Source organism: Lathyrus oleraceus, chromosome 2, assembly GCF_024323335.1.
Source record: "Lathyrus oleraceus cultivar Zhongwan6 chromosome 2, CAAS_Psat_ZW6_1.0, whole genome shotgun sequence".
Taxonomy (NCBI): Eukaryota; Viridiplantae; Streptophyta; class Magnoliopsida; order Fabales; family Fabaceae; genus Lathyrus; species Lathyrus oleraceus.
Window position 1 is genome coordinate 172,531,957 of NC_066580.1, and position 25,166 is coordinate 172,557,122.

General features: G+C 34.9%; 1 protein-coding gene across 7 annotated transcripts in view; it reads right to left on the minus strand.

The window, feature by feature from the left end:
* The window catches only part of LOC127118706 (receptor-like protein kinase HERK 1), a 37,948-nt gene extending 36,007 nt beyond the window's left edge, over window positions 1-1,941 (minus strand). For 4 of the 7 annotated variants that reach the window (XR_007802312.1, XR_007802314.1, XR_007802311.1 and 1 more), the window contains exons 1-3: window positions 1,715-1,941; window positions 770-875; window positions 601-654 (exon numbers count right to left, since the gene is read on the minus strand). The gene's annotated coding sequence lies outside the window, so the exon portion shown is untranslated. The remainder of the gene's footprint in view (window positions 1-600; window positions 655-769; window positions 876-1,714) is intronic. The other 3 variants (XR_007802315.1, XR_007802316.1, XR_007802317.1) reach the window with 2 other exon arrangements.
* Window positions 1,942-25,166: the final 23,225 nt, after the last annotated feature.

A 25,166-nucleotide genomic window follows, 5' to 3' on the forward strand; every position in this document is an offset into this window, starting at 1 on the left:
TATATGTTCATTATTGATAAAAGGTGTATATTTTGTTTTTAATTCAATTCTTTAGTATGACTTTAACCATGTTGTTCAATAGTGAGATATCAGTGCTTCAGTTTGAGTTTTCTTGTTAGACATTGGTGGTTTGTCATTCAAATGACATCTTATTATTTGCTTAGGATTATAAAACTAATTCTCATAACCTTTCTAAATTAATCAAAAGTAATACAAATAAATGAATGCACAAAGTACTACGGAATTTTTCCAAGTAGCCATACATTAATACGAAGTAAAATAAGAGAAAAACAAAGATATGTTATTCTAAAAACACAATGCCTCACAAATGCATTAAGAATATTACAGATTACTTATGAAAACTAGTCACTATAAAAGCAAATATTTAAATATAGAAACTATAAGAAGTGAAAATCAAATTGGGCCAGTCAAGGGAAAGAGAAGAATAATTTACATTATGGTATCATTTCCTTAAGAAACATTCTACCCAGTGAACTGCACAAGGCTTAGGAAAAAATATGTTTTTTTTTTCTAAGCTACATTATCATGTTAATTAAGAAACTAGATAAAATTATTTAAAATAACAAGGAAATATCTTACATTTCCAAGCCACTGTCAAGTGTGTCCTCTACTGGATGTTTCCATTCATCAATTCTATTAGATAAGAAGCAAAAGTGAATCACAATAATACTATTTACAAAACTTAGATACAACAAGATTAATATAAATGAGACAAAGAGTGTGTATGTAAGAGAGATAGAGATTGCACCAATCCATAATGACAGTCAAACAAAAGTTTCTTTGAAAACTTGTTTAAAGCTTGGAACATTGATACTATAGCTTTTGGATTCCATCTTTTTTCCTTCTTCTCTGCACTGAGTGTATAAAGGGCATACAAATAAAATAAACTCATGTGTTGATAGCCAAAAATAAAGAGAACCATGACCTAAAACCCATTTTCAACTTATTGTGTTTATTTTATAAATAAATCTCAATCTAGCAAAGGTAAAGTCTTAAATTGTACATAGATATTGACACGCAAAAGATAAAATATCCAGTGCCATTAAAAATATATCAATTTAAAATCTTTATGTGCTAACGATTTTTCTAACTCAATGACGTGCGGATTAGAATACATAACTATACTCAATGTTTTAACTCTCATGTCATAACTAAGCATAATTTCCCAATTCAATCATGTGAGGGTTAGATCCAATTGTTATTTTTATGAGTTAAGACATCAACCCATTTCATTACAGAAACACTACAAGTCATTAATGAAAATTTGCTCTTCCAATTTTTTCTAAACTAAGCCACATAATATTTAGCAAGAAACAGTGATATCTTTATCATCCAAAACATGTTTTATTCATAATTTGGTTCAACTAATTTTACAAACACCTTACCCTCATTCTTGAAGAAACCTCCCACAAACAAACAAGTATTTTTCTTGAACAACTATACCAATCAATGAGTTACTGATTATGAAAGTTTAAAGCCACCGCACATTAATACTTCAACAGTAATTTGGGTTTCATGGTTCAAATAAAATCAAAAACCCCAAATGAGAAAGGCAAATCTAAAACCCTAAATCAGATAATATAACATACAACAAATTGGAGAAAGCCAAATCTAAAACCCCAAATTAGAAAATCAAACAGACAACAAATTGCAATGGAGAAGAAAACAGATAAATATACAATCATTCACTTACCTTTTATGGGTTTCAAGTTATGAAGAAACCTAGAACGATTGAGTAGGAGGGTTGAATCAATTAAAGAGAAGAATGTATGTTGAACAAGAAGAGAAGCTTGCATACGAACGCATCATATGAATGAGGTGAAGAATCCAAGCACGGACAAGGAAAAACGGAGATGCGAGTGACGGCGCAGTGCAATAGAAATTTCTCGAAAACTACCGTTCCAGGTAGAAATTTGGTTTTTTTTTATTTACTTATATCCCATGAAAAATTCTTTTCCTAACTAATATTTTATTTATTTAATTTAAAAAATAATAATTTATCTAATCCACGTCATTATATTGTATAGGTATGACATTTAATTTGTATATCATTACGATAAAAAAAGTCCCCTATATACAAAAGGGGACGGGTTATATTACACCCACAATTCTAAAATGCAGCTTAAAACCAATAGGAGGTGGATTTTCAAACAAATTTAAAAACTTGACAACTTATGAAAAACCGTTGCGTGTTACCTTTTTAACTACGGTTCTTAAGGCATTGTCTAATATTTCGTTGCCTAAAGTAAAATATGTTGTAGTGAGAAATATGAGGGGAAGTTGGATGAGGTGGTGGTGGTGGGTAATCTGTAATAACAAAGGGGTAAGGTGGAGAGTGTGGCTTGGAATCCATGAGAGAAAACAAAGAAGAAATGCAGAGGAAATGAAGGATTGCAAACAGAAGTTATAAAATGCAAAGAATTGAAGAAGAAGAAGAATATGATAACGAAGAGATGTCATTGTTGATAGCAAAAATGGCAAGAGCTGCAGAGCAGAATTTACCAGTTAGAGTAATGTTCTGACTTGTGTTGATTTGCAAATCTCTTTTAAATAAAACTAAGTAGGTAGGTACACTTCTTTTACTCCTCACTTCAATTGCGTGATAACGGTAACATATTTTTCTATTCTTTTTTAATTATTTAATTATTTTTTTAATTATAAATTATCATCTTTTTTAAATATATTATACTTCAATTTATTTATAATTTTACTCCTCTATTTTTAATGTTTATCTCTTTACTCTTAATTTTAATGTTCTAGTTATACTGTATGTGTTGTAATTATTAAATATTTTAAATAATTATCATATGATTTTTTAATTATAATTGTTAACAAATAATTCTTATTTTATGTTTTATTTTACTAGAATTTTATTTTTAATTGACAAACATTTTGATTTGTGTTCATTGAACATTTCACTGTGATGATGATTGGATTGTGGTAATGGCAATTTTTCAATTTGATTTTGAGTACTTAAAGTCTTTAGCGTATTCATTTTTTTTAAGCAGCAAAACAATGATATATATTAACTATTAAAGGCATAAGCTATGCCAAACAATACAGCGAAATCAGAATCCCTGCTACTAGAATTATGCATGGACCTAAATAATAAACTGCTACAGCAGAAAAACAGACATCAGTACCATATCCACCCACCCACTTTACTTTAAACCCAAGCACCTAATAAATGAGGAAATTACAAAAAGAAAAACATACAAACAGTAATAGACATAATTAGACCCCAACTTCCAAACCAGAACCAGACTAAAATATTGGCACATAAACGAACTAGTTGCTCCTTGAACCAACTGTAAGCAGACAAAAACGGAATAACAAATCACTCCGCGCCTGAACACATAAGCCGACCTAATAGGCTGCTGACTTAATACTTTGTTGATGGAATAATACTTTGTATTCATATATTTATTTGGACTAATAATTTGTTGATGTCTTCTTCAATGAAGTACCAAGAAAGAAGTTGTAGATAGGCCACATCAAATGTGTTTTGAAGAGTAGGGAGATAATGACAAAGTGGTCCCATAAGGATACCTACTTAAGGGATTTGTACTTTTTCCTTTTACTTTCATTTTCATTCTTTCTAAGTTCAAGTATGTCTAGGGGATGAAAGACATCAAAACCCCCTAAAAACAAAATATAAAATTTCTTATATTTTTATTATTATTATTATTATTTTTGTTATTATTATTATTATTATTATTATTATTATTATTATTATTTATTATTATTATATTATTATTTATTCCCATTATTTATATTTATATTTGCATCAGACTTTTATTTTAAAATTTAAGCTATTCTAATTTCTTTTTTAGAAGACATTTCTACTCTAACTAAAATTTTCACATATTTTTTATCTTAAGCTTTTTTCTTTTTTTTCACTTTAATTGGGAGCATGGTCATTATTTCTCTAAAGGAGCAACATAATTTTTTTTTCTCTTCTTCTTGTTATTATTTCCATTAAATATTTAAAGTTTGATTTTTTTTTCACTTTTGTTTTGCTATCGATTAGTTTATATTTATTAGTGCATTTATTCATGTTGGAAATTAACTAAACTCTCAATGTGGAATTTCTCGAAGAATTTCGAACCAAATTTTGATAAACAAGAATCGATCTTTCTAATTGATTAGTCCTCTCGTTCTTCACTCTTTACTTGAGTGAATCAACCAATCTTGGTTGCAAGATTATTTTACTACACAATGATTATTGAAGAAGAAAATATGAATTGGGGAAGAAAGGGAAATTAGGACTTTTGAGAAAAGAATGAGAAGAAGTATTTATGCAGAGAAACTTCTCTGCTTTTCACACTAAAATTTTATTCAACTATGCAACTGAATTCATTGTTTTGTGTTACAATCAATGATATGGGATCTCCCTATTTATAGGTTGAGATTGCTTGCACGCCAAACAATCTGCAACTAACCTAACTAACTCATCTAAAATAACAAATAAAGCTAAGTCTAAAATTCTATCGATATTTCGACAACTATACAATTCGACACACATAGTATTTCGACAACGACAAACTCTATAGAAATTTTTGCTTTGACATAAAGAATTACATTCACACCACACCACTATCATACCCCAAAATTTCCCTCTCCTTTTCATTTTCATCTAACATTTTGGTTTAAGGTTCATCTGCATTCAGGAATATCCATATCATCTAGTGCACTAACATCATCATAGATTCAAAAGTTTGAGGTCGATTTTAATTGACAAAGACCTAGAGTTTGTTTGAAAATTAAGCCTTAGGAGTTGTGATGCTAAAATCATTGTGGAGAGCTCATCATGGTAATCAAAGGTACAAAATCCTAATCAGAGACAGTTGGTGCTTGAGACCTAGGAGATTGCATCATAGTGTTCATTCATTGCTCAAATCCTAGTTTCTCAATCTTGAAGTTTGGTGAATCTTGTGGTTTAATTTGAGAGGTTATGAACTCTAGCTTGGCTTAAGGCATTGATGGTTTGTTACTCATTTGGTTTGAGGTTTGGTTGTTGTTTGACTTGAGGTTTGACCTAGCTAAACCCTAGTTCATGGTGTTATTTGATTGATTTAAGATGTGATTACTTTCTTGTTTCATTCACATTCCATTCACTTGATTACATTGTCCATATTCCATTGAAAAAACATTACAAATTACATCATTTTTGCATAAGTTAATTTTTGGTCAACTGTTGACTTTTTGGTCAACCAATTGACCAAAGTCAACTCATCATTCTTGATCCTCTAAGACATGTTTCTATTCATTCTATCATATTTCATTTCCAAATCCTTGTTTCCCTTGGTTTTTTCATGACTTTGGGGCTTGGTCCATTTCTAGGTCTGACCACCTTTTGGACCAAGAAACTAGGTTCATGACCAGGTTTAAAACCTATTCAAACCAACATTTGGACATACCCTAACTTTTTCCATTTTTAGCTTTGTTTCATTTCAATCAATCATTAGCCATGTTAAAATATTTTAAAGCCATTTCCATACATTTCAACCATCACATGTTCATTCAATTAAACTGCTGATTCTATTTTAATTTCCATACATTTTCATTTAATCAACATTACACTCCCATAATTAACCACATCCAATTCACATTTTTAATCAAACATTCAATTTCATATATTACAACCATAAACCAAATACATAATCCATCGAATTACAACATAGCCCAAGTTATAATATCCAACTCAAGCTCCAATTTCAATGGTGCATAGAAATCACAAGCAACCAATGAAAAAGTCCAAACACGATTCAGCCCCTACATAACATGATAGCCCATTTCCTCACATCCAAGTGTTTTACCTGCAAAAATTGTAACAAGCCAATGATCCAATACCTGCATTTTTCAAACAGATGAATTAACCAAGAAACTAAGTCCATACAGATTAACCTGCAAACGCAATTCAATCACATGACAAACTAACTCAAAACCAACTAGCTACTCACAACCTACACTTGCAAAAACTTATAACAAGTTCAAAATGAAAACATAACCTTTCATTCACCTCACTCTAACAGAAAACAAATTTCATTTAATACAAATTTCATTTGCAGAACCTGCATTTCGAATTTCCAATTTTCAATTTCATTTCATTTCACATTAACATATCAACATAATCCCTGGTTTCCAATTGACATTTCAATTTGACTGAGATCTCATTTCAGCTAATTTCATTTCTTTTCACCCTTTCTCTCTCTGGTTCCATAGACTACGAGGTTTTGACTTTCTCATTACACTATGAGAATATGTTGGCATGAGGACCACAGTCCTCATCGAGCACTCTCTTTATAACCCATATTTTATTTTGCAGGTATAGGAAGATAATAACATCCATTCAAGCAAGAGCATTCAAAACCGTTCCCATGGAGTACCATGGATATGAGGGGTGATAATACATTCCCCTTGCATAACTGACTTCCTTACCCGTTTCTCTGTTTCCCCTTGGGTTTTATCAATATTTTTCCTTCCCTTTTTCGGGATAAATAAAGTTCGGTGGCGACTTTGTTGAATCTTCAAGCGTGCGATGCATTCAGGAATATTTCGCGTAGCTTCACAAGGTAACCAACCTCCTACAGATAAGCCAGATCAGGGGCTACATTGAGAGGTATCGTTGAAATATTGTAAAAGAGATTACTAGATTAATATACCATGAACTGGCTCATATATTGCAATGGAACGAAAACGGCGAGGCTCCTTCGGGACTCACAGAAGGCATATCAGATTTTGTTAGGATGAAGGGTGAATAGGCTTTAGATCAATGGAATTTTGCAGGTATAGGGAGCCGATGGGGCCAAGGATATGAGATAACAACTCACTTTTTACACTAATGTGAAAATATCAAAAACGGGTTTGTGGCGAATTTGAACACGAAGTTGAAAACGGGTTATAGTGAGAATTACTTTAATGACCGACTAGATAACTCAGTTTCTCATATGTGGCATGACTGCAAATCAATGTATAACAATAACACTAGCTAAATAATAAGGAAACTATAGTTGATGCTAATAAGGAAACATGTAACCTATCTGTTATATCAGAACAAAGTTGTGCTAACCTAAAGATAAAGATATTATCACAAAGTAAGCGAGGACGAATAATATTAGAAAGAAAACATATAATGTTTCTCTAATATAAAAAAAACGTTGTGCTAACCTAAAGAGAAAACATGTATGTATTTGTAATATCAAAACAAAGTTGTTCTAACCTAAAGAGAAAGATAATATTAGAAGAAATGAAGAAGATAAAAAACATCACATACCTTGTCCGATATTAACAACCCCGAGAACACTCTTGTCAAAGAAAAATCAGCTATTGCATACTGTGTAGCAAGTTCCACTATATTTTCGGAATTATCTTCAACAGTCGAACCATGAATATCAGCTTCTTGAAATTGAAGGTAACACTCCAAATTCCATAAAACATCCCACTTGAAATTGAAGGCAACACTCCAAATTCCACAAACCACGCTCAAAATCCAACTTGAAAAAAACAAAAAAAACTAAAAGGATCCATTTTTTTATCCTTAAAAAAACGCTACCTCACCTTATAATTTTCCACCGTGAATCTACTTCCCTTCAGTATACTTTCGTTACTTGTTCTGCTTATCTTTATTTTTCTTTGAGTTTTAGTTTTAAATTATATACATTTATTTTCTATTTATGTTTATTTTGTTTTGATATATATATATATATATATATATATATATATATATATATATATATTATATATATATATAATATATATATTATATATATATATATATATATATATATATATATTATATATATATATATATATATATATATATATATATATATACAATATATATATATTGTTAGTGAAGTGTCCAAAGTGAGGTAGCAATGCCCAAAGTGCCATACCAGCAACCACTACCTTTGGGTCTTCATTACCAATAATCCTGGTTTTCTCCTCATCTAATCAACGAGCCCAAGGCCCGAGTATCGAAATCAACATCAAAATCAGCTTATGCCTCGAAATAACTTGGAAATAAGAAATGCTCCTCGTCATCCAATCCTCATGACATATAGCCAACTTCTACAACCTCTGATTCAAAACTCGTTGCTGGTTTCCAAGTCTCTCAAGCTGGTTCCACAACCTTAACCACCCGGGTATGACCCAAATGTGAAATGTGCATAGCATGCCGGATCAAACGGGCATTCAACTGAAGACTGCAACTCTTTTAAAGCCAAAGTACAACAGTTTATTGACAACAGGTACATAGCCTTTCAAGAAGTAAGCTTGGTGGTGAACGTCAACCTATCGTCTGGATAAGTGCGAAGACCTCAAGGGGTGTCTCCCGAAGTTAATGGATCAAGTTTGAAGAAGTCAATTCCCAAAAGTTGGCCATCATTTGGTTGTTTCAGCATTTCCTTTGTAATTTCCTTGCATGTTGATTGTTAGTTGCTTTTAAGCGTTGTTGTTTTCTTCAAATTGGTAAGATTAATGAAATGTTTATGCTTATTTTGAATTAATCCATTCGTATTCACTCGTTTTTCATTTATATTAAAAACAAAAGTACTTCTCTCATTCACTTTTGTTTATCAAACCGTTGTGTTAAGAAAGATTGGAATGAGGATGATGAAAACGAAAACCTGGAATTGTTGTGGTATGCTTTAGAAGAAAACCTTGTCGATGATGTAAGGCATTATTTTAAATCCCCAAACACCAGAGAGATAAGGAGTTAGTCCCTAGTCAACCACTTTGAGCCTTAACGTTAGTAGTTCTTTCGGAACTAAAACCTTTAATTTTAACCAGGGACAAGGTACTTTGTTCAGTTAATCTGACTTTGCATTTAAATTACAAGAGGAAACATCCCACTTTACTTTGCACACAACTTAAAGTGTCAAAGAAGTTGTGAATAACCCAATATTATAGCGGTTGTTCCTCAATAACCCATAACATGACAGTCATAATTTTTCAACAAAAAAAAAGAAGAAAAAGCCCGCTAAGTCAAACACCGCAAAAAAAACCACTTAGGCAAAAATCAAGGCATCTCGGTGAATCAAAAGCTTCAAAGAAGCGGTCCAGGCAAAAATTATGGATATAAAAAAAATCAATCAAAAGAGGACAGTAAATCCTCAACAAAAACAAAATAAGGTGACTGCCATTTCAAGAAAATAGCATCTTTAATCCTCATTTTCACCTTCACACCTTCGAAGTAGAATGTGTGTATCGAATTAACTGAACGTAGGAACTAGAGATCATCAAGAAGAAGGGGTGGGTAAAAATTAAATTTTGAGCCTTATATCCTTTTGTTTAAAAAAACGTGAACCAGACTATGTTAAAACCCTTTAAAAGACCTAATTGAGGTAATGTCTATTGGGGCAAGCCACCTCAGAGCTCAATGAGTCCAACTATCCAAAGGACGGTCAATCAGACGTCTACCATTCCAGGTTTTGGTTAATCAGGGTCAGATCAATGTGGTATTCAAACATTGGGTCAAGCCACCTTGAGATCATCTCATGTCAAGCTGTTTCAAACTTACTTTCAAGGTGAACATTTTCAAAGACCCAGCAGACTGGGGCAAGATGAGCCACAGATGGGAAGACCCCCTTCATGCTTTCAAACTGCTCAAACAAATTCTTCCATACGTAACAACTATTGAGTTTAAGACGAGTGCCCAAAAATTATGCTAGTATGATTCATTAATCCTCCAAAAGGATCCCATTGGCTAAGTTGTGGCTGTCAAGCTGGATAGAATTCTCCTTTGACAAAATCTATCACAAAATTTTGGTCTAGTTCTCGGTGTTGAGGAATCATGACCTCCATAAAAAGCCTTTACAAACTCCCAGTCCACTAAAGTGTCAGCATTTTCATATCATGATCATTCATAATAAAATTCAAATCATGTATAGCCGAAATGTACTTCGTGCTCATTTTGCATTGACATATGTCTTGTTGTTGATCCTATATCCTTTGACCTCTAACTCCAGTTTGTCTTTGGTTCACTTAAACCATCATCCATTTTTCGCAGTCATTTTCAAGTCCAACTCAGTTGACACCTGTTAAAAAAGTTTTGTCCATGAGGTTTATTTCCTTTTTGGTTTATTCGATGAATTTCCGAATTACTTATTTGTTTATTGATCTATTTCTATAACTTGTCTGATGTATTTCTAGATGTTTCCCCACCTATCTGATATATTCTCGAATATGCATGTCCTATATTCTGATGTATTTCCAAAATTTCCTCGATGTATTATCGGATGTGTCTGTATTCTGATGTATTTCCAGAATATCACTTGTAATTTTGATGCATTTCCAGAATTCATTTCTTTTACTCTCAAATCATGGACATTTCATTTTTGTTCTGACGCACTTCCAAAACCCATATTCCATTCCCTAGCATTCTTTCAAGGCTTATTGGTGTCTCCTAAAATTCACTGGCACTAGCATTATTCCAAACTCAGTTGTTACTAGAACTCATGTTAAACCCAATTGTCATTCGCATCATTGTCACTCCATTTGTAAATACAATTGTAATTGGTATCTGAAGTTTGGTTGTCACCAATATCATTTCAAGTCCAGTTATTGCTGGCAAACTCTGTTAGAGGCGGTATTTGTTTTACTAATGCCCTCGGTCAAGTCCAATTGTTGTTGGCAAAATACGTTAAAAGTTGGTTGTAATCCATTACTTACGGTCAAAGTCCAATTGTTGTTGGAACCTATCTTTTAAAATTTGGTTGTAATCCATTACTTACGGTAAAAGTCCAATTGTTGTTGACAAAATCCGTTAAAAGCTGCTTGTAATCCATTGCTTACAATCCAAGTCCAATTGTTGTTGGCACGCACAAAGAGTTTTATTACCCTGTTTTTCCTGATGGTTCCGTGAAAGTCATGTATGACTTATCATCTTGAGGAATTCCCAAAAGCTTAGAGGTTTTTTCGTGTTAGAAAACTCCAATGATGTTGGTTTTATTTGATGTCTTTGTAAAGAATCATCGTAGCCTTTTGCGTGGATGATCTACTTATAAGAAGACTCCCGTTTTTCTTTGTTTTGCATAAATTCCCTGTTAGGAATCTCCAAAATCTTTGATCGGATGAATTTCTTGTGAGAAATCTCCAAAACTGTCAGATGTATTCTAAAGTGTCAAGTCATGTATGAACTCGTTGGTCAAACTTGCTTTGTATGTTTTCCAATATTGTCAGGTCATGTATGAACCTGATGTTGAAGTTTTCTTTGGGTTTTCTAGTTTGTTAGGTCACGTCTGAACCTATTAATAAAATTCTTTGATTTTATCAAGAATTATCAGGTCATGCATGAACTTGTGGACATGCTTTCTTTGAATTTTCCAGTGTTTTCAGGTCATGTATGAACCTGTTGATAAAACTCTCTTTGACTTTTCCCAAGTGTTACCAGGACATGTTTCAACCTGTGGGTGAAACATTATTTGAATATCCAAAATTTGAGGTCACGTATGAACCTATTGATTAAAATTTCCTTGATTTTCTAGTATTGTCAGGTCATGCTTGAACCTGTTGTTGAAACGCTTTGAATTTTCCAATGCTGTCAGGTCATGTATGAGCCTGTTGATGGAACTTTCTTTGTATGTTTTCTAGTATCGTCAGATCATGTTTGAACCTATTGATGGAACCTTTTGATATCCCACAATATTGTCAGGTCATGTTTGAACCTGTTATTGAAACTCTTTGAATATTCCAGTGATCAGGTCATGTATGAACCTATTGATGAAATTCTTTGATTTTTTCCAGTGTTGTCAGGTCATGTATGAAAATGTTGACTAAACTTTCCTTGATATTCAAGTTGTCATCAGGTCATGTATGAACCTGTTGTTCAAACCTTCTTTGTAAGTTCCATAATGTTGACAAGTCATGTATGAACCTGTTGTTTAAACCTTCTTTGTATGTTCCATAATGATGTCAGGTCATGTTTGAACCTGTTAATTAAGCACTCTTTGAATATTCAAGTGTTGTCAGGTCATGTTTGAACCTGTTGTTGAAAATTCTTTGAATATTCTGGTGTTGTCAGGTCATGCATGAATCTGTAGTTAAAATCTCTTTGCATATTCCACAGTTGTCTTTCCTCCAGCAAGATTGTTATCCCTAGTGAATTTCTACCCTCATTTTTTTGTTTTATATGCGCCACATTTACCATATGTCTCCATCACTACCCCACAGATCTTTGTTTCATTCTGCATCCATCATAAAACATCCTTATAGGGTTTATCTTATGTTTGATCATATCCCTAGCATATCAAAATAAAAATAAAAAAGTCATGCATTCATGCATAACATATTATATCATGTCATAGGCATTCAAGATCAAAATTTGGGTCTTCTTAGTATTTAACTATCTCCCACTATAATCATATGAAGAATGCTCTATTTTATATTTTCTGGTCGAAGATACTTAAATAGGGGCAACTGTCACACCTTGATTTTGACCCTGAATCACCGATTCGAAACATGAGTCATGACATATACATCATATGCATAGCCTAACATGCATTTCACACCGTATAATGCCTAGAATGTCAGTCGAAGTAAATTTTCGGATCTACAGACAAATCGGTTGAATCATTTTTCAAATGTACGTCAAATCAACGGGCGATTTTTTTTCAAATCAAGCTTGCATACATTAGTCTTATTAATATGCGTTTCATGTAGTTTAACATGGTGTGCTTGATTTATTTTTTACTAATTTTGCTATCACATTTTGATCTGTTTGAGCGTTTTAACCGGATGTTTTCTATTTCAAAATTTGATCAAAACATGTATGTTTCCGAGAAGTTTATTTCGCATTGATCATTTTGATGCATTCAGTTTAACTTTTCGTGAACTTTTGCGTCCAATTTTTATTCATTTTTAATCATTTTCTTTTTATCCTTTTATCAACATGTCCACAAAAAATTAATAGAATTAACTGTACTTTTATCTGTGTTTTATTTTGATTATTTATAATAGTTTGAATTTTTTTAGTTTTATTTCTTTTAAACTCATGTTATCACCAATAAAATATCAAAGGGCATGTTGGGATTTAAGCAATGTAAAAAATGCTACTTGTTCACTATATATGTTGTCATTGGCCAATCCTTACAGAGGAGGACAACGACGCCTCACCCATCCACTACATACTCCCTCTCAAAACTCACAATCTGCACCTACAATCCACATTCTCTTTATCCACCCATCTTCTTCTTTTCATGAAACTACTTCCTGCTACCATAATTATTTTATAAAATTTACTCCCTCACTTGCATATTTCAACAAACCACATTCAAAATACAACTTGAAAAAAAAGCAAAAAAAAATTAAAAGGATCAAATTTTTAACCTAAAAATATGCTACCTAACCTTATAATTTTTCACAGTGAATCTGCTTCCCTTCAATATACTTTCGTTACTTGTTCTGCTTATCTTTATTTTTTTTTAGTTTTAGTTTTAAATTATAAACATTTATTTTCTATTTCTGTTTATTTTATTTTGATATATATATTGTTAGTGGTAACTTTTATATATTTCGTTTTATATATATATATATATATATATATATATATATATATATATATATATATATATATATATATATATATATATATATATATATATATATATATATATTATATATATATATTTCAATTTAATGTTAGTTTTATGTCGATTTTGTAGTAATATTAATTTATTGTGGATAGCGCATGTGTTATGCCTTCACTTTATCCTTTAACACAACAATTTTCAGACTCTTAACAACTATTTCGCGATTATTCATCATCCTCGTGTCAATCAACAACACACAAAAGCTCTTCATCATTCATCAACAACACACACATGATTCAACATGCAACGAAATTGAGAACCGTAACGACATAACAAAAGTGAAGGCATAAACAAGAAATTGAAGAGCAACGAATGCATCACCTGGAGCCTCCGTTGAATCTGGTAGGTTTTTCTTCCTTCAATTTTTTCCATTTCGCATGCAATTTTGGTATCGTTTCATTTTTGTGTTGAAATACCCTGCGGATCCATCGCTTTCCTTGATTCTTCATGAAGGAAGAAATCAAATTCTTGATTGTTCGTTGAACATCCCTGGTTGTTCGCAAGATTTAAGTGCCACAAAGTGAGATTTTCCGGTGTCGATGATGAGTTTTTCGTGTTTGACCTGAGTGTGTGGTTTGTTTGAATTTGAAAGGCAAGTCTTCGGGCAATATTCATGTGAATCCGGGTTATGGTGTTAGGAGAGTGGGCCTTTTGGCCTAATGATTCCGTGTTCAAACTACACTCCTTTAATAATGGCTAATACCCTTTATGGCCCAATGTTCATGTTCTTGCTTAATCCTTCCTTAGTCCATTTTAATTTATATTAATCTTAGTTATTTTTTGTGATTAACCTTGCTTCTATTTTTTTGATATTGTTAGAATTAGGATAAATATTTGATTTTGGATCATTTGATATATTAGGAATTAATTTATGTTTAATTCATAATTAGGATCATCATTAGAATTGATTAGGTTTAATTAGTTGGATCTAGGTTTAATCATGTTAATTACATCTTTTGGATTTTTCAGAAGTTAATTCAATTGTTGTTTAATCTTGTCATGAGTAGTATAATTTGCCATTAGGTTTTGTTGATCCATGTTATTTCATCTTGTTCATGATTGATTAATATGTTTAGATATTGATTTTTCCATCATTTGTCCATTAGGTTAATTCTTCTTTCAATTTGTGATTACCATGTTCATGGTATCAAATTGTGATTTAGATTATCAATCTTCCTTTGGTTAATTTGAGTTCATAATCCATGTTTAGATTGATTTTTTATCATTAGAATTAATTAGGCTAATTGGTGGCTAATTAGATTTTTAGATTTTTGAACTAATTCCCTAATTGCTTCAATTTGTTCACATTGATAATTTTGCCCCTAGGGTTTAGGAAGTCATAGATTTGCATGCTCCCTTACCTTAGGGTTTGTATAGATGCAACTGGTTCAATTTAATTGATCATTAATTAGGTTTGTTGTGTACCTGAATCAACTAATCTTTCCATTCCCATTGATTGTGTTGATCAAAGTTTGCTTTGATTAACCAACTCCTTTGAACTTTGCTAATTCCCTCAAGCCTGTACAAGTGATCAAAATACCCTTGATCACTTGATAGGGCAAGTCCCTTGTGTTCAAGCTGTATTGGACCTCCGGAGCTCAAGACCTCAACAGTTCAAGACTTCAAATTCAGTACAAGGCATTCACATTGCAGACATAGTAGACTACTGTTCAAGAACAACAAAGGTGTATCAACACTTGCCAATCACGATTAGAATTGTATGGAATGAGCATTAAAAAAGGAAGAATTATGAGATGGAGTCTCTCCTACCCTTGTCTAGAGTGCTTTTGAGTACAGGACGTAGGCCCCAAGTACTCAAAGTATTCACCTTAGCTCATAGACTTTAGTGCAATTTGAATCAAATGATTGTCAAGCCTATTCTTCACTAACAATATTGCAAAAACAAGATCAACAAGCAAAGGTTATTCTTTAACATACTTAAAAGTTATGACGGGAATTGTGTGCCATGAGCCTTAAGCAACGGAGAATGATGAGATGGAGTTTCTCCTACCCATGTCTAAATCACCTTTGAGTACGAGGCGTATGCCCAAGCTACTCAAAGTATTCACCTTCGTTCATAGACTTTAGTGTGATTCAAGTCTAACAACTGTTAAGTACCCGTCTACTCAGATGTGGGATGCATATTGAAGACCAGACTTCAACCTTCTAGGGTTTGCTCTTCATCTTCCTTCCTTTCTCCTATAAGACTAAAACCATTTTGTGAATAAACTAAAAAACAATTAACCATACAATTAAAATTGTACGAAATGAGCCTTACGCAACGAAGAATGATGAGATGGAATTTCTCCTAACCTTGTCTAGAGTGCCTTTGAGCACGTGATGTAGGCCCTAGCTACTTAAAGTATCTGCTTTTGTTCATAGACTTTACTACAATTATAATCAAGACTTTATTTTCAGAATAAAAGAAAACTCACCTCATGAAACTCATTTTTGCCTTTGGGCATAATTTTATTTTAAAACCTTTTCAGAAAGGATGTATTACTTTTGTTCTACCGTGAATGAAGCTTAAGTCTCCCATGCTCGAGCATACAAACAAATTGATAGTAGAATGCTAATGTTAATAATATTCAGTAAAAACAAATAACGCATTCGTCTTAGTTCCATGAACTACGAAGCTCTGATTTCCTTATTGCACTATGAGGATACATAGGCACGAGGGCCCCAATCCTTGGCGAGCACCCTAATTATTTCAAACCTTTTTATCCTTTCCTGAGTAATCTTTAGATAGTAACACCCGTTCTTATAAAGAACAATCGAAACGGTTCCCGTTGAGTACAACAAATATGTGGGATGTTAATACCTTCCATTTGCATAACTGACTTCCTTACCCTTTTTCTCTTCCCTGAGTTTTATCAATGTTTTCCCTTTCCTTTGAAAATAAATAAAGTTCTATGGTGAATCTATTGTATCTTTGAGTGTGTGATACGCTCAGGTATATTTCGCGTAGCTTCAGCTGGCGACTCTGCTAGGGAAACCTAAGTAAGTCGAGCCTAGTTTGTTTGCTTTCTTTGCATGCTTTGGGTGTTTATCTTTATCGCTTTTATCACTTTATCTTTTATGCTATTTATTTCTTTCTTTACCGATTTAAATATGAATATTCTGCATATTTTGGATATATCTGTTATACTCTCTGTTGGGTTGGGGCTATGTTACCTGACAAAAAAGCTCTATACCCAAGGTTGAGCACATACATAGGATAGTAATATGACTAGAGTCATGTTTTAACCTACTTGGAGTTAGTCCTCAATCATGGTTGACACGAGATGTCACATCTTGAGTAGATCCTTTTGGGAGCATCATTGTCCGGAGAGTCATTTGTCTAAGACAATGGTGTCTCAAAACGGGTCCTTGACTCTAGGAACCTTTTTAGGATCACCTTTGGAGGATAATACACACCTGTGAGGGGGGTCTGGGTTTTTCTGCAGGAAACCAAGACCTTACATACCTTGTTCTCACGTAATGTCATACCTTTGAACCTGTATCAGGCAGTATACACATGCTATCCAGAAAATGTCAATCTTTTAACTTACATCATTGCATGCTATTGTTGTAGCACTGTGTGTATACTGACCTTAGAATCTGAATTGTTGCATCGTCGAACCTTTGAATCTATGATGTATTTCATACCATTACATCCCTTGAAAAAAATGAATTACATATCATTACATCCTTCACGCATCCATCAAACTTACATGCATATCTTCCCAAAAAGACCAAACCTCATATCATCTCTCCATTTCTGAACAGCATTCTGATTACCCTACATCCGCTTTGGACTAGAAGCATGGAAATCCTGCAAGATGAGGTTGATCATGGAAGTCAACCAACTGAAGACTCAGATGAGGTTGATCATGGAAATCCTGCAAGAAATAATGAGGAAGGAAGGCAATCCCACACCAGCTGGTGTACCATAAGTGGTCACTCCTGTACACATGCATGGCTCCACCCCCATGTCATGTTCAGCCTCGGGGATTTCATCCACAATCAGGACTTTCAAGGCCTCTCTATTAGAAGCCATTTCATGTTCCCTGACCAAGGCAGAGGTACCCAGTGTAGAATCATTATCCAAATCGGTAGCGAAGCTATGATCAATAGGGCCAGAAAAGACCAAGGATACCAGAGAAAGATCCAGTTCCTATGTCATATAGTTGACTTCTCCCTCTTTTGATTAATAACTCTTTGGTTCAGCTAAGGGAGAACATGCCTCCCCCATAACCTCTTCCTCCAGGAGATGATGTGAATTCCAACTGTATGTTCCATTCTAGAGCACTCGGACACACCCTTGAGGATTATAAGGGTTTCAAGTAGAAAATGTAGGACCTGATCGATTCAAAGGTTATTGTGTTCACATTGAAAGGCATGCACATAGTGTACACTCCCATACCTCCACATGAGGGCACATCTGCAATGCCATGACCAGTGCAAGTGGAAGCTATGGTAGATTAGAAGAGTATGCATTTAGGGGAAGAGTTTAAGAAGGATCTGCTTGAGGGATATTTTATCACCTTCTGCAAGCATAATAACTACAATATGTGGATAGGAAATAAGGCTGATTACATCAACAATCATTAGTTTGTTCAATCATTTTCATGTGTAATTTTCTTGTTCGTCATTTGTAATAGTCATTTGTAAGACTCGTTCGTTTTCATTTAATAATGACAATGAAATAAATTTGGTTCTTTTGAATCAATCCATTCATGTTTACTCATACTCTACTTCTCTGTATCTAATAATTTGTTTAAGCAAAATCAAAAGGAGAATGATGAAATTGAAAAAAACACTAAATCACTTCATGTATGCTTTTGAAACAAACCTTGTTGACGATGTAAGGCATTATTTTAAATCCCTAAATACCATAGTTATAAGTAAGATAATCCTTAGTCAACCCCTTCGAGCCAAGGAGTAGGAATTTCTTTCTATACATAAATCCCTCAATTTTAGCCCGAGGCAGGGTAGTCTTTAGCTAATTTAACCATATGTTCAGATTTTTTTAAAAAAAGAAGAAGAAACAAAAGGGAGTGTCCTATCTGAGGATCAATCATACCTTATCCCTCACGAGAGGTCGGAAGCCACAAATTCACAATGGTTGTCTCTCGCCAACGAGAGGAACGAGGCAGTTACAACCCCTTCAAATCAAGTGAACAGATGTCATATGATTTGTTCCAACAAAAGAAAAGAAACAAGAGATCAAAATCCAAAAGAGAAAGAAAGCCCACTAAGTCGAAAACTCGAAAACGAGTGACTTAGGAAAAAGTTAGGGCATCCCTATGGATTGCAAATTTCAAATAGTCCAACAAAAATAAGGGAAATCAAAAAATGAAGCAACAAAAGAGGAATCAAAAGAAAAATCCTCAGCAAGAATAAATTTGTGTGGTTTGATAACACCGAAACACATAGTTTATTTTGACTTGATTTGCACATGTTTTAGTGTCACTTTATCACATTTTGTAGTGTTATGCTGTTAATTGGTGTATGTTTCAAGTACTTTACAAGTATGAGTCGATATATGAAGAAACTAGATGAAATGACGAAAAACAGAGAAAAATGGCAAAAAAAAAATACATTGATGGCCACCTACATAGCGCCTACCATGGCCCCAGCCATGACTAAACAGTCATGGAACCCACCTAAGCAAGAAAAGGAATAAAGAAGACGCAGTCAAAGAGCTGTGGCGACTGCCACACATACTGATACGTCTCGTGACTATATATAGAATATAGTCTATCGGGTACTTGACTGCAAGTGCACAGTCCAGTCGTTTTAGTTTTAAAAGATATCAAACCCACAGGGACCGATGGTCAAACTAATGCTACCGACGTTAGGATGTTTAGATAAGGGAATGATTTTTAGAAGATTGGTTGAAGAAAATTAAATCTAAGGGAAGTTGAGTTTTAAGAAAGAATTAATAAGAGAAATCAGTATGCAACGCATTAATCGTCAGGGATTCGATAAGTCACCGGTGTATAATTTAAATGCCAAATATCTTTCAGTAGAAAATACTTATTCAAAAGGCTTTATCTCACACTCTCGTGATTGTTGATTCGGCCTATACCTTTAAGTCAGAATGTACGCTCTCGCTGTCCCATTTGAGGTTAAAAATACTTTTTGAAAATAGATAAGTTCTAATTGCTTTTAAAGTGCTCTCACTGTTTTTAAAATCAATGCCTAGTTTTTACTATCCAGTTCGAGCCTCACGCTCTCGCGATTGTTGGTTCTCACCTTAGTTAATTTCCCACTCTCGTGGGAAAATCGTATTAAATAGCTTCTCACTTTTGTGACAAAGTTAATTAAATTTAAATTAAAAAACACAGCCGAAAAGATTGTTTGAGATAAGAAGTTTTCCACTGATTATTATTATTAAATCCCGTCTAATTAAATTGTTACATACCGATATCAGTAGTTTAGCCAGACATGTTAAATAGCGCAAACACAGACGAGCATAAACAGATTAACAGTGCAACAAACATAATTATAACAATAACAGAGCAACAATAATAATAATTGAATAAAAACCTGGCAATTGGATTAACATAGTACGTCGAATCTTGAAGTACTTGAGGAGGCAGTTGAGAAAAACAAGGATGACTCGGTTGAGTGAGGAATCCACGGGAAAGTAGTTCTGTTCCTTGAATTTAGGCACGTTTTGGTTGCTTCTGTTGACTGCTTCAAGACGTTAATTCTGGTCGTGTGACGTTCGTCATGGGCCTGTGCCGGTCGTCACAGGCTGGGCGTGCCGGTCGTCATACGCCTTGTGACGGTCGTCACATCCGTAGTTTTTGTGTTCTGGTTTTCTGCTGCTTTCTCTTCCTTTTCTTGTTCTTTTTCTTCCTTTTCTACAGTTTGCCCATTTATCCATGGAGATTAAAATACCTACAAAAATAACTCGAATACTTGCGGAATAATCAGAATATAAACGAAAGTGGTATGATCTTTGAGTGTAAATCAAGGCAAATATACGATGTATTTTTGCGTTATCACATACCTGATAACATCGAAAAACATATTTTATTTTGACTCGATTTGCACATGTTTTATTATTATTTTGTTGCATTTTGTTGTGTTATGCTGATAGTTTAAGCATGTTTCAGGTGCTTTATGAGTAAGAGTCAATTTATGAAGAAACCAAATGAAAATAGCAAAAAACAGAGAAAAGCAGCAAAAATACACATGTGGCCACCTACATGGCGCCTGCCATGACTAGGCAGGCGTGGAACCCACTAGAGAAGAAAATGGAAGGCCGGAGACGCAATCCAAGGCTTGTGGCGACCGCCACATGCCTCATGGCATTCGTCATGGACATAAAAAAGGGCCACATGCCTGGCTGCCTCTCATGCATTCAGCCTGTATGTTGGCCAATAGGAATGGAGTGGCATTGAACGCGATCGGGGTGAACACACAGTGAAGAAAGAAGAGTTCCTTGGAGTTTACCTTGTGATTGTTGACTCTTCCGAAAACTGTGTGCCCCAGGACTCGGTGGAAATATCTTATAGCTGGGTTGTGAATGTAAGTTGCGCTGAGCGTATCCCAGCTTCTGGCGTTCATATTGGTAAGGCTATGCCATACTCCAAATGTTATTTCTGACCATCCGTTAGGGATACAGCAGTGAACTCCCTCTCCATGTTGGAAACCAAGCATTCGCGCTATTTGGGTTTGGTTTAGGGAATACTCGGTACCGAAGATTCTGAATGTGGCGACTCCGGTGAGAAATTGAGTTGCGCCATGGGGGGTAATGTAGGAGAAGGAACTCGAGAATTCCAAGGTTAGCGCCTTGTAAGTTGGTTGCAGTGCGGTGCAAAGCTGGAGTTGGTCAGCATCCAACCCACGCCATCTAAAAGTCCCAGCTCCGTCAGACATTCGTTATCGACATACCTCGTAGCTTGGACTGAGCGTTGATAGAATTTGAGGTAGTTGTCTCTTTGGCGTTCATCGGCTTCTCCATTTCTGAATACGACGGTTGAAAGGTCGGGAGCTGCCCTCTCTTGACGGACCATTAGTGTGATTTATGAAGATATAGGTGTTGGTGGGAGAGATGGATTTCGTGAGTTACACGCTTCTCACTTAAAAGAATGTAGAGAATTGGTTAATGGAGAGAAGAGTGGTGTGAGTAGGCTGATTTGATGAGGAAGAAGAGAGGAAGTGCGCCTGTTTTTATAGGCGCGCCCTCTGTTTTCGTGACGGTCGTCATAGGCCTGTTATGGTCGTCACGCGTAACGCTTGTGTAACTGTCGTCTACAACGGTCATCTATGTAACGGTCATCTGCATGCTGTGTGACGAGCATGGTGGATCCGTGACGGTCGTTAGACATGTAAGATGGGCGTCACACTCCATGTGACGGTCGTCACATGCTCGTTCACAAATTTTTCATTAAATGTAGCAGTGTAATCATAAAATGTAGCAGCAGTATAATAATAAAATGACTGGAAAATATATAAAGTTGTAGAAGCATAAATAAATAAATAGCAATGTTATTAAATTAAAGGATTAAAGTTAAATATAATATTAAAAGAAATAATAACGATAATGGTGCTAAGTAATATAAAAGCAATAAAATGTGCTCCCTCCCCACACCAAAACATAGCAGCGGCCTCATTGCTTAGTGCGAGTGGGAGAAATCAGTGGTCAGTGAAATCAGCCACGGTTCTGTCCCAATGCAGCTACAGCCTGGTTTAAGTGATCAAACTGTTCGACGACTACATCCATTAGGCCTAAGACATCAAGGCGCATGATCTTTATTTCTTCTTTCACAACGGTAATGTCAGTATGGAAATCATCCAAACGGGTAAGAAGCATGGCAAGATTATCAGCATAGGATGGAAGTTCCGGTTCATCTATGTTATAGTAGTTTGGAGGTGTTTCAGGGTCAGATTCATCAACGGGATAGGGTCATTTAAACACTCATATATAGGCGGTGTCTCAGGAGGTGAAGGTGGATCAATTGGGTGTTCATCTAAATCATAAAGCCAGTTATTTCGGTTATGAACACTTGTTCTCTCATGGTTAGGCAAGGTAAATAGTTGGACAACTTCATTATTAATTAGGTAATCAAAAGTATCCGGCCCAAGGTTTCCTATGATTCTACGGTTAAAGCAAAATTCAATGTCCATGGGTCGGATGTGTCCAAACGGTACATGCTTGTAAAGTGGGCGTCTAAGTCCAATGGCATCAGCTATCATGGTTACTAGGCCACCTATTATGATTTGGGTGCGACTGTTCTTTGCAAGGTGAATGAATCTCTCCATCATAAATGTCACAACATTGACATGTCGACCTTGGTCGACACAGAGTAAGATAAAAAGTTCATCTCGTGACACTATGGTGTCGTTCTCTTCCTTTCCAAACAGGGTGTGGGCTAGTATTTTATGGAAGTAGCGGATATCAGGGTTGTGGATCATTTGGGAGTGCATCTCGTTTGGGTTAGGGTGGTAGTCTCCAGTTAAACTACCCCAAAAGTAATCTAGGTCGATGTCATTGATTAATTCCTCCTGGCGGGTAGTGAAAACAAATGGGCCACTAGGAAATCCTAGGAGGTCAGCAAGGTCTCTACGGTTATAAGTGAAGTCCATGCTAAACAGCCTAAGGGAAATCAACCCTTTGTTAAGTCCGTAACCATGCTCGGGGTTGTAAACTAGGGAGCTAAGGAATTCTAGGGTGAGTTCACGGTAAGTGACAAACCTTCTCTTAATAGCAGCATTCTCCCATCTTAACTGGTTAAACATAAATAAGATGTTGTCTCGGATACCTAACCTATCCATGGTAGGTCCATCATAATATATGGATAAAGCCATATCCTTCTGAGCTAAATAATCATAGCGCCTTCTCTGAACTCTGCCTCTGAAAACTGTGTCTACTGGTTGCATGATGAAAGTTAGTAACTAACTAGTTATAAATTCGCCTGTTAATCAATATCCAATGTTTCTAAGTTAGTAACTAGAAGCCACAAGTATTACTGCATAGAATCAAGGAAGGGGAGCAAAAATACAAATGAAAGTCAAAGAAGGAAAATACTTAGTAACAAAGATAACAAGTAAAAGAAAAGGCGGGTTGTCTCCCACTAAGCACTTTGTTTAATGTCGTAAGTTCGACAGTAACGTTGCGATGTACTAGTTTTGGGGTTGAGCAGGCAGCTCTATAAGTCTTAGACTGTTTGAATAGTCTCTATTGTCAATATTATGATAATGTTTTAATCGCTGCCTGTTTACCATAAATGGTTCACTATTCCGACCTTTGATTTCTATCGCACCGCTTTTAAGGATTTTTGTGATTTCGAAAGGGCTTGACCACCTAGATTTAAGTTTTCCTGGAAAAAGCTTAAGTCTTGAATTAAATAGTAGTACTATGTCGCCGACATTAAACTCTTTCCTAGATATACGTTTGTCGTGCCATTTCTTGGTTCGCTCTTTATATATCCTGGCATTCTCATAGGCGTTTAATCGAAGTTCTTCCAGTTCGTGAATGTCCAAAATTTGTTTCTCACCAGCGGAAGTATAATTTATATTTAGGGTCTTAATTGCCCAGTAAGATTTGTGTTCTAGTTCCACAGGGAGATGACATGATTTGCCGTAGACTAATTTAAAGGGTGTGGTCCCTATTGGGGTTTTATAAGCTGTCTTATAGGCCCACAGAGCTTCATTTAGTTTAGATGACCAGTCTTTTCTGGATATTCTGACAGTCTTTTCTAGAATCTGTTTGATCTCTCGATTCGAAACTTCGACTTGCCCATTGGCTTATGGGTGATAAGGGGTTGCTACACGGTAGCGGACTCCATACTTCAGAAGAAGTTTTCCAAAGATATTTGATATGAAATGGGAGCCACCGTCACTGACTACTAGTTTTGGCACACCGAATCTAGGAAAGATGATGTTCTTGAACAACTTAATCACTACTCGTGTGTCATTTGTCGGAGAAGCTACATCCTCGATCCATTTTGAAACATAATCGACAGCAACGAGTATGTACTTATTACCAAAAGAAGATGGGAATGGTTCCATGAAGTCAATCCCCCATACATGGAAGACTTCCACTTCTAAGATTCCTGTTTGTGGCATTTCATCGCGTCTTAAGATGTTACCATTGACTATCGGAGATCGGGTATATGATTCCAGCATCTAGTAACTTTTTCACTTCATCCTTGACTACCGTACTTAAGATTGGGTTGATCCTTCTCTGATGTTCTATAGAGGTTTTACAATCTTCCTCCAACATAATGCGATGCATACAGATAGAAGGACTTATCCCTTTTAGGTCGGTGATGTTGTATCCTAACACAGTTGGATATTTTCTTAAGACATCTAGTAACTTTTCAGTTTCCATCTGTCCCAAGTCAGCGTTGACTATTACTGGTCTTTTGAGTTCAGTGTCTAGGAATTCGTATCTTAGGTTCTTTGGTAGTGTTTTTAATTCCAAGTCAGGTTTCTTTGGGCATGGCATGTGGTTGGGCGTAAGTGCTCAGCATTCGCTTAGACTATCGTTTTGGTATGGTTCATGCCAATTATCGTCTTCAAAGATTGGAGGGATTTGGATTTTCATTATAT